The sequence below is a fragment of the Vanessa cardui genome, chromosome 11, assembly GCF_905220365.1.
Source record: "Vanessa cardui chromosome 11, ilVanCard2.1, whole genome shotgun sequence".
In the NCBI taxonomy this organism is placed as follows: domain Eukaryota; kingdom Metazoa; phylum Arthropoda; class Insecta; order Lepidoptera; family Nymphalidae; genus Vanessa; species Vanessa cardui.
The window spans coordinates 9,404,341-9,423,440 of NC_061133.1; the positions used below are offsets into that span (position 1 = coordinate 9,404,341).

At 31.9% G+C, this 19,100-nt stretch overlaps 1 protein-coding gene across 5 annotated transcripts in view; it reads right to left on the reverse strand.

Moving 5' to 3' along the window:
- The window catches only part of LOC124533629 (ecdysone receptor), a 223,685-nt gene that overhangs the window by 112,945 nt on the left and 91,640 nt on the right, over window positions 1-19,100 (reverse strand). For all 5 annotated transcript variants that reach the window (XM_047109030.1, XM_047109032.1, XM_047109031.1 and 2 more), the window contains one exon: window positions 15,499-15,543. The gene's annotated coding sequence lies outside the window, so the exon portion shown is untranslated. The remainder of the gene's footprint in view (window positions 1-15,498; window positions 15,544-19,100) is intronic.

Genomic DNA, 19,100 nt, shown 5'->3' on the forward strand with positions numbered 1-19,100 from the left:
TGAATATAAAACCGATAACTGCCGATTTACACAACCAATGGAAATAGCTCCCTCCCTAAATCGACGTGTCAAATTGTCGAATATATTAGGTCATATGATATTACAAGTTATTACGTCTGTGTAAAGATCATATTCATATGAGAAATACATATTGATAATTTGGGATAGCGTACTCAATTCGGATGTGATCGGTTTTTGCCGATGCTACATCTAAGTTGTGTCGTACACATTGTGAATGTGTGACATTCTTCGAAATAGCAATGTCTTCAAGACGTTATTTAAGACATCGATTGTCTGTTCGTATCTCGTCGCGGAATTGGTATCGATTTCTCGATCGTTTATTGCATAGCTTTTCGATTCGTTTCAGATCCGACACTCACCTCGAAAAATATCTTGAAATATTTTTCGGTTTCATCCGTTCCAATATGGCGATACGCAATCGGTACAGAACACTTTCTATTTTCTTTGTTTATTTGAATTTTTAACATATTTCCAATATTATTATTTGTTCATATATATACATGTACATATGTATATGTGTACACATGTTTATATTTATAACGCACTTCTTAACTGTGTTAGATAGTCAGATCAAAATATAGCGTTATTTACCTTATTGTTTAATATATATAAATTGCGATTCTCTATTTTATTATTCTGTTCATTATTTTGTTAAATATATTAAAAAATGACGAGCATATAATTTGTTCAATAATATAACCTACACTTATATTTTAAGGCATAAAATATATAACCTTAATATTTTAATAATAAAAAACCAACAAACATCTTCGATTTTCCATTGGCTTTATTTAAACATTCCATGACGCTACGAAGCATAGGATTTGAGTTGTCTCTAGTGGCTGTTAGTACTCAACTTTCAACTGAAGAGCTAAGTACCGATGCGAATTGCACTGAGCCATACTATGAACAAACATTCAATATCTGTGTAATAGCATTTTCTCATAATGTTGGATCTCACCGTGCTAATTTTAAATAAAGTTAACATTACACGAACATTAAATTCACGATTGTCATTTCAATAGTCCAAAATATGAAATTGCTAAACGAAGTTTCATATATTATTAAAATTCTTGCGAAATACGTTACATCTTGTAACAAGTTTGTTTCTATTTATCATTATAAAATAATAGTCCTCTTATTTCGATATGGTCATAAAATTATTTCTTTATTTAAAATAGAAAACAAATGACTATATGTGCAAGATAGTATCAGTATATTAGTAAGTATTTTCATTGTATTGAAATAGGTATTAATTGTGTTAAATATTTAATCGAAGCACGTTTCAGAAACAACGATTGCTAAATCAAAGTAAACACTGCCAAGTTTTGGTGTAAAGAGCGTTGACAGACATAATACTGAGGATATACTAATACATGGCAAGTATTTTAATATTACACGTGCAGAATATTGTATAAAAAGTAAAGAAGAGTTTGTAAATATTCCATTGCTGGGCTAGTACTTCTTTTCCATTTCAGGTTAGCTGTGCGTTGTTCCAATGGATATATATGTGACGGATTTTAATCGTAATAAAAATGTAAGTATTCAAATATGTTTGAGTGAAATTTGTATGCAGACAACATGTAAACAAACATTTTATATCCGGATATAACCGGAATTCCTGTGTTCACAGTACGAGATAAACTTTAACTGTTGTTGTTCACAATATTCCGAAAATAGAAATAGAATATTATAAACGGGAATAAGATGGCGATTGACTTGGCACGTGATCGTTAGCAGAAATACAGGAATATAAATTTTGCTATAGCTCATAATAATCTAAATAGAACAAAATACATTGTACTCTCAATATATTGTAATCATATTTCGTAACGATCAATAAATATAAGGTACATATATGTCCTGGTATCCCTTTTCTCGAGGAGAATGTTCGCAGATTTTCCATGGAGCTGCTCCAACACGAAAAGAATTAAATCTCTAATTAAATTAATATATTTCCGTCATCACCGATTGAACGACGACCTCCGTGGTCGAGTAGTGTGTACACCGGTTTTCATGGATACGCCACTCCGGGGTCCCGGGTTCGACTCCGTCGAGTCGAATTGGTTTTCTATGTTGTCTTGGGTCTGGGTGTTTGTGGTACCGTATTTACTTCTGATTTTCCATAACACAAGTGCTTAGCTACTTACATTGGGATCAGAGTAATGTATGTGATGTTGTCTCATATTTATTTTATTCATTTTATTTTAAAAATAAGTTATAAAGAGATATCAAGCATATGCTTCTCAGTGATGCTTGCTCGGGTTCGAATCAGTTATCATTCGGATAAGATTCACGTGTTCTAGTTACTGAGCCATTTGAGGTCTGGTCTTGTGATATTTGTATTATTATATTATTAATGTTTTTAGTCTTACTATCTAACTAATTACAAGGACATAAGAGATAATGAAATTAGAAACTTACATATATGAATTGATAATTATTATAAATAATATTAATTAATGAATACTGGACACGAGTATAAATTATTTGTGTTTTAAATTAGAAAAACAAAAAGACATAAAAAATTAAATTTTATTTTATATATCAAGTCAGAAAATTAGAAATATTCAGAAAACTCAAGATCGTTTATGCCCTATTCAAGTTTACATTTTATTTTTTTTAATTATTCCAGTTCCGGTAGAGTTCAATAAAGTATAACAAGGCTCGACCTGTGTTTGCACCCTTTTGGGATATGTGGCTTTATGAATTAGTTATTAGACTAAAAAGTCAATACAAATTCCTTCCATTGATTCAATTATATATTATTTTAAAATCCGAAGCCTGATACGTATTAAAAATCTTTTTTCTTTGTAATCAATGTTTTCGCATTCGATTTATGTGTAATTAATTATGTAAAGGTACTAAAATAAATTCGATGCAGACAATCTTCAACTATAATGTTTCGCTTGTATCGAAATACGTCACAGAAGTTTTAATTGACGGAGTCGATTGCATGAGTGGAATAAGTAAGGTCGTGTAAACAATACAAAACAGTTACGCTACACCAGTGGTTCAAACAATACAAATAGCGGAGATAAATTTGCCATGGAGCTCCTTCCGACTGCATTTGTTTTATGATACCCCACTTCATTCGTTGATTGAATCTCATCGAGTATTTACATTACATCCATAAATCCCTTCCCCTAACAAAACAGAAAACATTACCTAATTGAATTCGTGTTATTTTTGCCGGTGTAGAAAATTGGCCTTGCATTCAAAGCGTGAGAATGTAGACGATGTTTCAGTTTATACGTCCAGTTTAAAAACGTACCTGGTTTCTTGTATAGCGTTCGAAGGGAAAGGTCTTTTATTACCGGATGTGTTTAACGAAGGTTCGCCTTTAAAGAAGCCCTGTTGGCTCGCTAATGTTCAGTTAGGTGTAGCGTGTAAGGGTATAATTTCCAGAAGCCGTTGTGTAGATTTGCATTAATATAGGGTTAGACAGCTCATAGTGAATTAGTGAGTCACAACCCATAGAAAGAGCTGGACTTGAAATAAGATATACGACTTATAATAAGTAAAGTGAAATACTAAGTTTTATTATTATTATATACCTGTTTATTATTATATAGAATGATTATTTATTTTGAGCCAAAATGGCCCAATTGTTGGCCCAACTATATTTCTATATACTTATATAACTATATTTCTATATTGTCAAATCATTGTGTACTTTAGGATGGGACCTGATTGTGTCATATAAGTTCAGGCAGATGTGTACCCAAGACCAGAAATTTGGATTCACTTCATGCCTTATTTTCAGACATATATGTACTCTATATTTTTTTAATAGTCTTCAGATATATATAGGTATTTAGATATGTATATTAACGTAACAACAGTACATTGAAACAGTTAAATATTATATGTAAAAGCCTCATAATTCAAACGCTGATAATATTATATTTATACGTCATAATGGAATAAAGTTTTATCATCACAATGCAAAATTGTTTGTTTTCAAAATAAAAGCTGTAGGCGGACAAAAGGTATTCGAATAATGCTATTAAATAATAATAGCCGTATCCCATTAAGTGTAACATTGTATTTTATAGCTAACTTTATGTATGAATTACTTTGTAAACGTAATGTGTGTGGTTAAGGTGGATGCATTTTGTAACGATCATCAAATATGACGCTCACAATAGCTTTAATTTTCTGTTTGTTTACGACTACAGATACGTCTCAGAAACGGCTTTTGAATTTATATGACGATGATAGCTTTTCTTCCCGGTTTCATGCAGGTAAATAAAGTCTGTACTATATGCATTTATTATACACATAAATTTTCTTCTTATGTTACTCTTTTTATTATATGCATGTTATAACACATGTATTCTTCCTCTTAAATTACTCTTTTTACTGATGAAAATACTTTAATTACTTAAATATTACGTTGATGATTGGTATAGAAAGAGGTCTTACCTCTATTTACAAAATGACCTTTCTGAGGCTCTAAACTATTTGTGTGCAAAATTCCATTTAAATCTTTCCAGTAGACGTGAATGCGAGACACACAGACATAATTACTTTCGCATTTATAATATTAGTATGGATTACAAAACGATATTTAAATCAGGCAGAGCGGATGCGTATTGTCTTATAGAGTAGCTTTGTCCACTTGCTTAGGTTATAAGATGACCAATAAAAGTGTTGGAGTATGAGTTCACGTCTTGTTATGACTGTCAAGAAATTTCACTTCAGTTTGGGATTACACTCGTGCACAATAGTTGTCTAGTCTCTCTTGAGAATGTTTGACAAAAATTGGTCGGGTGTTAATCCACGTAACGTTAGCTTGAGTGTGAGTCGAGGTGCACAAACAATTCAGGACGAAAGGGAGGGCGATAAAACACCCCGATTAACTAGAAATGTTTTCTAGGTAACAGATCTGGAGCATGGGTATGCTTATTGATCTCCTAGTTTTCTGTATTGTATTATTACTTTGGTGAAACTCCTTCTATGTTGATATTACCTTTTAAAGCTGAATTTGTTTTGTTGTTAAAGCTAAGAAGCAGCATAAACACAGTAATTTATTTCGTCACTCACTTTTATAAAACAGTAAGAGAGACGTACGAATGGGCTGTTAGTAAGCGGTCACAGCTTGCAGATCACACCTCACAGTGGCGTGGTGAGCAATTTTTACCACTCCATACTTCACCAGTGCGTGACCAACCTTGAGAACTAAGATGTTATGACCTTTGTGCCTGTAGTAACACTGGCTCATTCACCTTTCAAACTGGATTAGACCAATAAGTATTACTGATTGGCCGGTTTTCACAATGCTCAACTACCAAATAAAACAGTATTCAATTTGCAGTCTGTGTTCAATGAAATTTCATATCATATTCAATAAATAGACACTGCAATACTTCAGAGTATTGTCACTATGCTAACGAGGCATGTAGGTACCTACTCAATAAGAAAGACACGAGCTTCATAATATGTAGTTATTAAAACCTCATATTGAAAATATTTGCGGAGCGCTCATTAAATACGAGAGTTATGTGCGAATGAAATGACAGAATATTCCATTAGCCTTTACTTATGCGACATGTTAAGGATTGATTTATTATGAAAGTTGTAATATTTCCTTCGGGGACCCCTGTTGAGACGCCATTAAATGTATCCAATCTTCGAGATTGAAAATTTTTATACGAAAATATTAAAGTTTAACAAATATGTACTAGTACAAAATATATTTATCAGATTTTAGAATTGAGAAAGAAAAATCAGCATTTATAAATTGTTTAACAATTGTTTATAATTACTCAATATTTGTAATTATCTGAAAATGTCTGAAGTCCGACCATTTCATTCCTAAGTGTTTTATCATCTAAAAAGTTAGTCGCTTCATTTGATTTATAACCGTGAGCAAACTTACTCTTAACAAATTTCGTGCATTTGGTAAGTTTTAAATATATTCTAGGATCCTGTTGTGAACTCGTTTACATTCTCACAAAAGAATTACTAACCCTGAAGTCGATTTGAGCAGTATTGTGTACAATGGTGGTTAGAACGCGAACATCTTAATGGTTAAAACCAATGGTTGCGGGTTCAAACCCAGGCAAGCACCACTGAATATTCATGTTTTTAATTGGTGTTTATAATTCATCATCATTCATCAGTATCTAATTTTATAGGAATTCTGCCGCATGAAAACCGTACTGGAATAGCGTGGTGGAATATGTTCCAAAAGTTTCTCCACAAAGGGAGAGGAAGCCTTAACCCGGCAGTGGTAAATTTACAGGCTGTTGTAAGTGTACAATTGATCATTGTATTGATACGTAGGTTATATAGTTTGTCACAATTTCTAGCGATATCTGTCTTCACGGGTAATGGCCTGATAGCTCAGCTATAACCAATACTTAAGGTGCCCTTACATTGCTAGATCAAAGGCCCGAGGGAGACGACATTGTAGCTTCAAACGGCACGTATATAATATAAACAATTTCTCAAATCATCACCATTGCCTTCCGTAAATGACGGTACAATTTTCTATTTATGAAATTGTAAAAAAATAAATGTATCTTTGCGTCATTGTTAATTTGTTTCTAAACCGTGCATCCGATTGTGATGAAACTTGGCTGACTGTTCTGTATACGCCCGGGAAGGTTTCTGAACTAAACATAAAGAACAATATTTATTATCCCGCAATATTGTCGTCTTTTGTAGACTTATTCGTAACCCATAAAAATCATAATGTGTTTTGCTAAGATGAATTTCTCAGAATCCATATCCAAACATTACAAGTCATCTAATAGTTGTAAAGTAGTTTGATCGAGCAAAAACGTTCCATAACATTCATTTACTATCTACGTTTGAAAATGGAAACATTAAAAATAACAATAAAAAACGTTTACTATTTATATTGAAGTGATCGTTTGGTAAAAAATATGTATCAATCTATTAAGTACTATTTAATTAACAATTGAGTCGAATTCATTAAAGTTTCAACTCAACAACAGAACTGTACGCTGAGAGTTATACAATGATAGATGACAGGTGACCTACCCGTGACCTTTGACCCAGCCTGTAACCTACATCTGGCTACAATCGATACCCGCTTCTGGGCTGAGGACGACATGCTGTTATGGATTATATAAAGTAGAGCGAAATTTTCGTACAACCGTTAGGAAAGGTTGGCCTGTCTCGAGGGTTGGGGGAGACGCAACAGCCAGAGGTGACCCAGTCGTGACCTTTGACCTGTAAGCCTTTAACCTACATCTGATGCATAATCGATAAGACATTATTTAGATTCTACAAGATGTTCATGACAATTTAACCAACGATCTAGGAGACATATTCTTTTAAACGTGTATTAAATTTCATGAATATTTACACAAATGTATATTTTTTTGAATTTCCATTGAACATTACATTTGAAAAAATTATCGTAACAATTATGAATAGAAATTTCAAGCTTTTTTTTATTGTAAGCAAAGTGAATCTAATAAAAAAAAATTCATAAACATATTTACAAATAAAAAGCAGGCACGCAGTCTGTGGGAGGAGAAATTGAATTTAAAAAATCTATACGTAACAGCTATACCTGTGACACTGTGCTTAATTAAAACACGCTCTTGCGAATGTCAATTCAATATTGACAGAAGCAGAGCATCTGTGTCCAACCAAACATCTGATAAACAATTTATATAAGCGAACAGGTAAATTTAAAGGTGACTTTACCATAAACAACGTTGTTATTTATTGAGATGTCTGAATTTACGCTTTTAACATAATTAATCAATTAACATAACCATTTAAAGGATACATAAAAAATAATTCACATTATTTCCAGCTGTTTCCTTACAAATGTCAGCTAGATCACCTGTTTCGTATAATTTGTATAAACAGCAATGTTATATAGGTCAACAAGTCATTGTACGTTACTTATCGCTCACGACATATCATGGTATGTATAAGACACGCTTTAATGATTACAAAACATAAATAATAAATATGTTTAATCAATACATTTCACTATTTATATTATTTGAACGATGCACTTTTTTTTTTCTTTTTTTTAAACATAATTAGTGGCTTGCCTTTTTTGTTGTCGATGTTTATTTTTGTAAATTGTGAATTTAATTTCAATACATTTTAAAGTGTGTAGAACTATATTAATTATATTTTTTCTGTTGTAGATTGGGTTGGCTGGATATTTTTGGCATTATGTCTGTTTATCTTTGCATAATTTGTATTATATTAATTATTTATGTTTACTCATGTAAAAAATGGTATTTAGCAGTGTCAAATGCTTGAAAACCTGATTAAGCTGGCTTGCGACCGGCTGGATGACGAAACCCTTCTTGAAAGTGCTTTTGCAGGTGGACTGATCCCTTGCCACCACAAGGGTAGACGAGGCGTTAAAATAACGCTTAGTCTGCTCTAACGACAACTAGGAATAAGGAGTGGTTCAATCGTGTAGTTGTAAAATAAATTAATAAGTAATTTAATGTAATTTTTATGCGGCACTATTTCCAGCAACGTAGGTGCGAATATTTTTGCCAACGTTTCATATTTTACGTAAAAATTCGCGAAGTAAAATAACTAATTAAATTTCGAGGTTGATCTTAAAGAAACACCGAGCTTATTTCTTAAATAGAAAATTATGAATAGTTGTTTGTTAAATATAATTATTCTAAATAAATTACTACTAGTTGTCGCCCGCGGCGCCTCTCGTGCTACTTTTTTAACACCCTAAAAGGGTGTTAAAAAAGTAGCTTACGTCCTTTCTTGGAGTTAGAGTTTGCTTCACACGAAATTTCATCAAATTCGATTCACCGGTTTGGTCGTGAAAGACCGATAGACAGACAGAGTTACTTTCACATTCTTAACATTAAATAATACTAATACGAATAAATTCTAATTAAACATTGTACGAATATATTTTTGACGATATCCTAAATTTCACTTAATGTATCTTGAAGGTTGAGTAAGTTACAACTAATAACGCTTCCACATCGTATACATCCAGCTTCATCACCCTAACTAGTACTAGTTCAGGCTGAGCGACCCGGTAACGCTCCCTCCACTGCTCTTGAACTGGTTAGTGTACTCTCAATTTCGCTCGCCCGGGACAGCCTGACCTACCCAAAGATCGCTAGAACTTATCGCCACGCTAGATGTCGCTTGCGACTTTGACGCGCTGATATTGATTCTATGCATTATAAATATTCAGTAGAAAGAGAAAATTTTGCTATTGTAAGAAGAAAAAAGTTCAATTTAAATTTTATACGCATTATCTTTACAGAAGTGGGATGTTCTAAGTGTTATATAATTTGTATTTGCAAAGTGTAACTGTTTTTATCTAGAATAAAGAAGTGATAGATCAGCTGTTGTTATATGTAAGCCTGAAGACATTGTCAGCGGATGAAATTGTAAATGTGAATTTTTTTTTGTTACGTCACTAACCTTATTACTGATATGTTAGGTCAATTGTGTCTGTAGTTAGACGGGCTCACTGTTTCGTCAAACTGGAATATAATAGTACTAAGTATTGCTGCTTGGATGTTGTGTGTGTAACCTATCCAGACGGGTTATACATAACCCTATCACCAAGTTATCCGACCGAGTGGGCTCAAGGCGTTGACGCAGCTGAAATTTAAGGGTTTTAACGACGTCGAGGGCCGTTTGCTTTAGAAACGGTGCGCGCAAATATTATTATACACATTATTAATAATCAATTAACGTAAATTGTTTTAATAAGTAATTAAATTAATAGTGATGATGTTAGCAGGAGTATCGTTATATACTGTTTCAAAGATGTGAAACTGTGTTATCGCTGTAAACAACTTTTCGGCCTCGAGAAATAATTTCAAACTTCTTAACTAACAATGGATAATGAGAATATCTTTTTTTTTGTTACACAGTTTTTAAGCCCAAGACCTCTGGATGTACAGCCTAATAAGAAAGATACTAACCAAACAGTTTGATTCATAAATGACCTGCTGCTGTATACAAACTATGTTTTTAATAGCACAGCACCGTCGGCTACATCTGAAGAGCTGTGCGGGTTTCAATGGTCCTATGTCCCAACTTTTCATGTTTATTTATAAGCTCATTCTAAGTTAACGGCCGATGTTTTCAAAATCGAGCTGATGTCTGAGTTATTTCAAATGAATCTTGAATACGTTCCAGATACAAGTATATTTTATTCTGAAGATAACTAAACATTTTAAAACAACTTTAATTTTAAAGATGATGATTTATTATTATTCTAAGTGCCCTAAATATGTAACATCTCAGTCTTTTCTGAATCGCCACCCACCGTCGCCGGTTTTTCTTGGCGTAGTCACGATAAAAATCTAGTACACATTAAAAGAGTTTATAAGACATGTATATATAGGAACGGAAATCCTCGTCTGTATATTACTTATTGTGAATTTAGATGTACTATGTTGTTATTTACAATCTGGAAGAACAAATAATAAATCGGATCTATAAATACATATTTCCTAGAAATATTACGCGAGAATATTTTATAAGTAACATAATATCTTTAACGATGCGTACCGATATAAATATCCCGGGGAATTCGGGTATTATTAAGTCGAACTTGATATAAGGAAAACAGGTATTATCTTATGCGAGGTGAATGACCCTTTGTCGGGAGTTTTTCACTCACTGACACCGGGACAAAGACGCCGAACCATTATGTCTTGTCACGCTTCATGAGGCTTTTTGTATCCTTGTCTTATTAACGACAGTGTCTTCATTAAAGTTAGTGATAAATAGGGAACAATATTTAAAAAAAAAAAACATTTAAATTTCGAACGCATTCTAAAAAATATTACGCTTTGATAATTTTTTTTTAAGTATCGTGCATATAATTTATAAGAATTATTGAATGACTCAAAACAGCCGAGGATAATTTTATCCTCGATAAGGCTAAGTTCATTCATTCTTTTAATGGTGTCATTGCTTTTAGTAATGTCTTTTCATAATAAATAAAGGTGTATCTTAGTTGAAAAACGAACGTGTCAACCGCGCGCCGTTGTTAATTCGTTATACTGATAACATCGGAATTTGCATTTTCTGTTGCTCATAATAAACTAGTTGTTGCCTGCTGCTTCAATTGTTTTTTTAGGGGTTCGTCATATGTTACAATACGCTTGGGGTTCAAGCTTGCGTTATACCAAATAAAAAAAAAATCGGTTCCGTAATTGACCGTTAATTCGTCACAGACAGACAGAGTTGCTTTCTTATTTATAATATTATCAAATATGAAGTGTGACATATATTAATATAATATATTACAAACGCATTTACCTCTCAATTTTTGTAAGTAGCATGTGTTTGTTGTATGAGTATGATGTTACGAATTGGAGGTTCTTTGTATTTTGCTCCAGAAATATAACGTGTTAAATTTTGTGTGATATGTATTTGAACCGTTTTTAGTAATAACATTATTTATTATCTGAGGTGACTCAGTCAATGTATTATGGGAGGCGTTTTCAAAATAGCGAGTAACAATTACTCGCAATAGAGCATTGTTGTTTTTGTAACAATTAACAATACACTATTATTTAATATAATTTTTAGATTACATTTTATTTTATTTGTTTAGAATAAATCGATATGAAGGTTAATTATTAAAGCAAAATTAAAGACGTAAGTAGGCAAGATGACCGAGCAGGTAGAACGCTTGCACATTAACAATTTTTGCAATATGATATGTTTAAGGCGGTGAAGGAAAACTTCGTGAGGAGACCTACATGTAATGATAATAATAATAATAAATAAATAAATATGAGACAACATCACATACATTACTCTGATCCCAATGTAAGTAGCTAAACCACTTGTGTTATGGAAAATCAGAAGTAACGACGGTACCACAAACACCCAGACCCAAGACAACATAGAAAACAAATGATAACCTACATTGACTCGGCTAGGAATCGAACCCAGGACCTCAGAATGGCGTACCCATGAAAACCGGTGTACACACCACTCGACCACGGAGGTCGTCAGAACATGTGTTTCAACCTACATGTGTTCATTTCAATGAAATTCATCAATATGTGTATATACGGACTGTCATTGGAGAGACTCCTCGAAGAGATTAGGGCTTATCCCAGCAATGGAACATTTGTTAACGATATTCAAAACATGTAATAAATACTATGTCTACTGAACTAAACGCTCTAACTCGGGCCACACGCCCACTGACACGGCTTGTCGCTATACGCGAGCGCTGTAGTGGGCGATACTTCCGCGTCTATTATTATTTTTATATTTTTGACTTATATCATAACTTCTGTACATTGACATCGTGGCGCCAATTCAAACTCTTCTAAAATACTTTCTTTCCTTTTTTATCTATTAATAGGAAAGAGATAGCAATAGAATTAGTGGAAAATTTTTACTCTCAGAACTAAAGATTGACTTTGAAAATTTGCAGTTTAAAATTTTTCGCAATATTAACATTTTTACTTGTGGTCAAGAATTTAAGATAATCAGACCTCCAATTATGTTTAATTTAGAGTGAATTTGAGTTAAGTACATACATAAAAGGTAATTACGGAGAGAAATTGTTTTTTTTTTTTTAACTAAATACCTCATTTAACATACTGTGGTGTAAGCAATTATTTTAATGAATAATTATTATCTTCAGTATTGGCACGTTTATATTAGGTTGCTAAAATAATAAAAAAAAATTATCATGCAACTTTACTAACTTTCCATTATAATTTAGAATACATATAATATGCTAATTTCGAGGTGATATGTTAACAAAAAACGAAGTGAAATAGAGCAAATAGGTCCTTAAATGCCTCAGCCCACACTCTCATCTCATCTCACAATTATCTCAAAGCCTGATGAAGGACCTAAATATGTTCATAGAATTATTCTTTATTATCAACCAAATTACAACTATGTCTGTTAATGATATCGATTGAAAACCGCAATAATGCGCAGGCGCACACCATTTTTTAAGACTTCAAAACTATAACATTTACATATTACTTAATCATATCGCTGTATTAACATACCGTGTGTTATTTAAAACGTATTTTTTTTTTATATTCGTGTTGAATTAAAATTTTATAGAGAAGTTTAAAAACAACTCGAGTTTTCGTTGACGCAGTTTCATGTATCAATTGCATCAATTTCAATGTATTTGATAAGAGATTCATAGCGATCTTTATTCAGCGTCCCGTTTCAGATCTGACCAATACGGAACCATACACAGATCCCTACAAGAAACATACACTGTTTTATATTCACTGCTTCACATAAATAGAGAGAAAATGTTTTGTAGCACCTGGACGGAGTTTTCAAAGTCAAATGCGTGAAGGATATGAATTATTATTAAATAAGGGTTACGGATACGGGTTTAAAAATAAACCCATTTCATGTTTATTTCATTTTATGACGAATATATATTCTAGAATGTACAATTATTGTATGTATTGTGTGCATGTACAGTAATAATAGACTCACGTGAGTCTAATCAGAAAATGAAATTTGAATTTATAAGTTATCGGGTTTGTCGGTGAACAATAACCTCAGAAAACCTGCGTCTGATAAAAACCTGTTTAGTGGTAAAATCTTCTCCGTATGCCAAGCTGGACATTTAAGTGGTTTCACGAAACATGTTTGGGGAATTTATATTTTTATATGAAATTTATTAAAAAAAAAATGTAGCAAAACAATTAATCTAAACTATACTAATATTATAATTTCGAAAGTAGTTTTTGTTTGTTTGTTGCTATTTCACGGCCAAACCACTGAACCGATTTTGATAGGACGTTTTATAACTTAGATCTGATTATTGGGTAAAACCCGAGAAACAACTATTTTACTATAAATGCAACGAAAAGCCTTAAGTAAATAAATAATTCTTCTTTTAATATATTCGGATGAGAACAAGACAAAGATCATTCAAAATCAGTATTGTTGTCACTGTTGTTATGATCGTCGTGATATCATCTCTACGCGTTCCGTTAACTTAGCTCAAAAAATAAATAATTAGAAATGTATCATTGTCAGTGTTAAAAAGTTTTAAATAACAAATAACACAATCTATCATAGAGCATAAACGTAAAATAAAACCACATAAATATTGAAACTCTTGTATAAAGTAATAAAACTCTCGGATAAAAAGTATAAAGCATAAAAAGAGAAAGTAAAGTGTATATATGTATTTATAAACATAGGTTCGCGAGATGAGGTCAACGACAGCATTGACTTTCGTTTAATGACACTACCTCGGGTCTAAAATGCTAAATATGTTGTAAACGGGGATCACGCGCTGCAAACCAGATAATAATTTCTCCGGCATGCGCAGACGTCGTGAAACGCGCACACACGACGCCGGCCATTATGCATTTCTATCTAGTTATTTCCCAGAATTTCGCAAGATTATTGTTAAATGTTATATTGTTTTAATTATTCATAAGAATTCATAATTTCGCATAAATTTTATTGTACTTGCTTTGGTTACGAGCATACCCCTATTACCCTTGTTTATAAACATATTTTAATATATATTTTGAAACCACTACTACCATTTTTATATTTTAATCGTTAATTACATTAATTATAATGGCTTAAACATTTTTTTTTTCGAGAAATAAAATATCCATTTAAAAAAGGTTTGCAATATTTCGTTTTATTTCTGGCAACACACGAGCAAGCTAACTTAATTACGAGGTAACTAGCCATGGTAACATTTTAACAGCGAAATTCTAAATATTTTATATTTTCATATACATATTTTATTAATAATAATAAAGTCGTAAATGGAAAAGAATTAAAAATATATCTATGTCCACAGTTCCAGCGCAGTCGAGTAGGGGGTCTCGTTACATAATATGAGTGCAGAAATGAGTTTCTTGTGGCCAACATCGCGCGGAAGTATGTAGGCCGTCCGTGGAGCGATACCATATCTTATTGGGTTAATAACCTATCGCCAAGTACTGTAAGGCAATCGCGCTTTATCAAAACACTTCAAATATTAAATTGAACAATGCAGAATTGACATAGTTTATAAATTACTTTATAATTCATCTTCGTTTGGTTACTGTCGAGTCTAATAACTGTATTATTTAATATAGCTTCATTTTGTGTTCTATATTTATCTATATATCTATATGTATATGTTCACCAAAATTTTGAATTTCGAATTATCAATTTTATTGTTATTAATTATCGAAGAAAGCCGTAAGTACTTACTGTGCATTTAATCAAGTGTTTGTTAATGTGAAAACATTATTTTTAAAACATAAACAATATATTCTAGTAATTATTATCATTATAATAGATTATATATAACTTTAAAAGCAATAATTAAAATGAATTATTTTATATATTAGATATTAAGAGTGGGGTGATCATTAATCATTTCTCAAAACGATTGCTTTGTATTCATCTATATTATAATGTACACAAATAATATTTCTTTAGCTGCATCCATATAGCTCTTTCGGGATTTGTTTTGCTATATATGAAATATATTTAACTTACCACTGGAGGCGTTTTCTGAGGCGAACAGCGGGGCGGCGTTGTAATCTGTAAAAATATAATTTTCATTATTAAATAAAATCTAAGTATTCATTTTCAAAGTATTTTCTATTATTTTTTTATTCGAACAAAAAGAGAAATTTAATAAATTTTTAGAATAATTTTACTATTCGGATTATTTCTAATTATGATATTTTTATTTTAGTAATGAAGTTTTCTCTCTTTAATTTTAATCTGGTAAGTCGTTTAATATAACTAATAAAATTCATGATGATTATAATGAATTAAAACATTTGTTATATATTTTGATTTAATTTTTCGTGTGAATAAGTAATCCTTAAAACGAGTATACAAACAGTGATATGAATTCTGACGCTTTTATAGATAACGCAAACGGCGCCACAGGAAATAACTGTTTCGACATAAATAAACACATATATCTTCTATAGTGTTTATTTCGCAGGTTCACCCGCATTTAAACGATTGACAACATGCATGAATTTCATATTATTTTACTAATTAATGCGTTCATAATTAATAGAAACTACGTCTGCCGTTTGACTGCCCACTTCGATACGACCAATTGGCACAATAATAATAATAAACATTTGACGACATTACATACATCACTCTGATCCCAATGTAAGTAGCTAAAGCACTTGTGTTTTGGTAAATCTGAAGTAACGGTACAAACACGCAGACCCAAGACGATATAGAAAACTAATGGACTTTTTCTACATCGATTTGGCCGGGAATCTAACCCGGGACCTCGGAGTGGCGTACCCATGAAAATTGGTGTACACACCACTCGACCACGGAGTGCGTCGTGCATACAATGCATAAGAAACTCTTTCCGTACATTGAAGGGTTTTGTAAGTAATTAATTTGACATATTTTGATTTTTGGGAATTTATTTATCTTTCAAATATATAGATCATAATCAAGTAACACTTTCATATAAACCATGCATAGTTCGTTTATGAATAATTCATCGTAAAAATACATAAGTGTATTGCACTAGTTGTGAATGATGCCAATAATGGTCTATGAAATATGCGCGAAGGCCACGGGGTAAACGACACTTTCTTACGCAACATTCGTTGGTTGCTAAACACCACTGTACTTTGACCTCCTTATTATGACCATTACACGTATGCCAGAACTCAAATAAACTGGACGTTACTATCGATATAATTTAATTAGCGTAGAGCTGGAAGTGGTATCGTACTTTCACTGCTATTTCTGTCTCTTTTACTCAAAATATTCCTTTTTCAAATCGAATCACCTAAGCGAATAACAATACAATATAAACTTTGTTCTAAAATAACTACCACAGATAAAATATAAATTAAAAATATTGTAATCCATAATAACGTTTTACAACATAATTTTATTTATTGTTTTAAATTTATAGTATTGTAAAAGATATTTGAGAATTTCGTTATATTAATAACACTGTAATGTCAAACTGACATACTGATCGACTATTCTGTTGAATCGCCGGCTGCCATATTGCTTACATCTATTGCATGCAAATGTGTAGGTTTATATGTATTCATTGCATGTATGTGTGAGAGGAAACTTGTAAGATATGTTTGTGTTTAGTACATGAACTTGTAAATGTGTGTGTCGCGGCCTCTTTATACATAACTTAACTCAGTAGTTTCTTAACTAACACTATAAGATTAAATCTAATAAATAAATTAAACGAAGAACAAGATTTCGAAACATAGTTGTTTTTAACTTTATTCTATTTTTTAACTAGCGACCCGACCCGGCTTTGCACGCGTGCAATACTGATACTAAATATACTACAGAATTTGTTTATTCACATCAAATTAAAATCTTCTAAAATTATAAGTGTTTCTTTACTATATTGTCCATGTCTTATATACAAAAAAACTTTCTCTCGAATCAATCTGTCTATTAAAAATCCGCATCAAAATCCGTGGAGTCATTTTAAAGATCTAAGTATACATATGGACAGACAGCGGTAAGCGACTTTGTTTTATACTCTGTAATGATAATGAGGACATAGGTTATGAATGAAAATTATATGTCAGCTTTAACCAAAATCCAGTGAGTGAACAATATGTATTCATTCTCTCGTTCAATGCACGTTAAGCCATTCGTCACGCAATTATTTTAGTCGGCATTTTAATCGATTTACATTCACTCAGTCGCCAGAACAACAACACAACCTATAATCAATTCTATTTAACACAAAAACATAATATATTCTTATTCATAATATATTATTGAATTTTAAGAAAATGTTTGTAATTTTTTGATATCGAAATAAATAGAAAATAACGTAAATTAATGACTTCGTATGTCATTAATGTAATTCTTTTTTGTAATGTAATAAGAAGATTCGAATATTTCATAGGTTTTGCTAAAATCATCCATAGATTTAGCCTTTTGCCCATTGGTGGACAGGTGGATTGTGAGATGAGTGGATTTTGGTTGATGACCAATTCACCGGTCCAGGTTTCCAAAAAGGGTTTTCATCGCTGGCAACTCGCCATGAGTCTGTCTTATCCTTTTTTTTTTCATGCAGTTTACAGCGCCGACCCAAAATAAACGGGATATGGGCAAGATAATGACGACGATACAGTGACTTCTTTCATTGCTGACCACAAGATTTAAACCTTAGCCATATACGGATAAATAACTTTCTTTCTTGTAACGATATTTTTCAGATACCCAGTTATATCCATTATATTCCAATATACGTTTATAAGGCATTATAATCTATTAACAAAAGTTATATTTAGATGTATAAAAGTAAAGTAATAGGTAAGCCTGTAAACGTCCTAATGGGATAAGGTTTCCTTCTTCCTTCGAGGAGGAAGTTTGGAGCTATTCGAAAACGCAGATCCAATACGGATCCATTGAAATAAGACATTTTCTCACAATATTTTCCTTCACCGCCGAGCACGAGATGAATTATAAACACAAATTAAGCACATAGAAATGCAGTGGTGCTTGTCTGGATTTGATCCTGCACCTTTATCAGTTAAGATGCACGCATTCTAACCGCGAATCCGTCTAGACGTGTACATATAACACAACACAAATAAATACTATCAAATTTAATCAAGAAGCATTTTACTCATATACATTCTCAAAGTATCAACTACCAACGGTTTGGTTTAGAAAATACACTAACTGAAAAATTTCTTCATTAAATTATTGGTAATTGTTTACAATTTTAGATATGTTATATAAATAGCAAGGCTGCGATCGTTTTAATCCCACAATGCGCTAGATTCGTGTACTATTTAACAATTGGTTAGTGTAACATCTTTCATAACATTTTTCAAATTTAGCAACATACGGACTTTGAACACTGATGATCAGTACTACTATTTGCAATATTAGTTTTTTTTTTTTCCAACTTACGCATACACATAAGAATTAAAACTATCGAAATTTAAAAACTAACAATTTATTCATAATTTAAATTTGAATTCTAAGTTTCAAAATAAACAACCTTATATTTTTTATCTGCAATAAGTTCTAACGTATAATCTGACTTTCAATCATGTTTCCGATTGGAAACAAAAACAACATCATAGGCGATACTGTGTAGTTATTTAAAA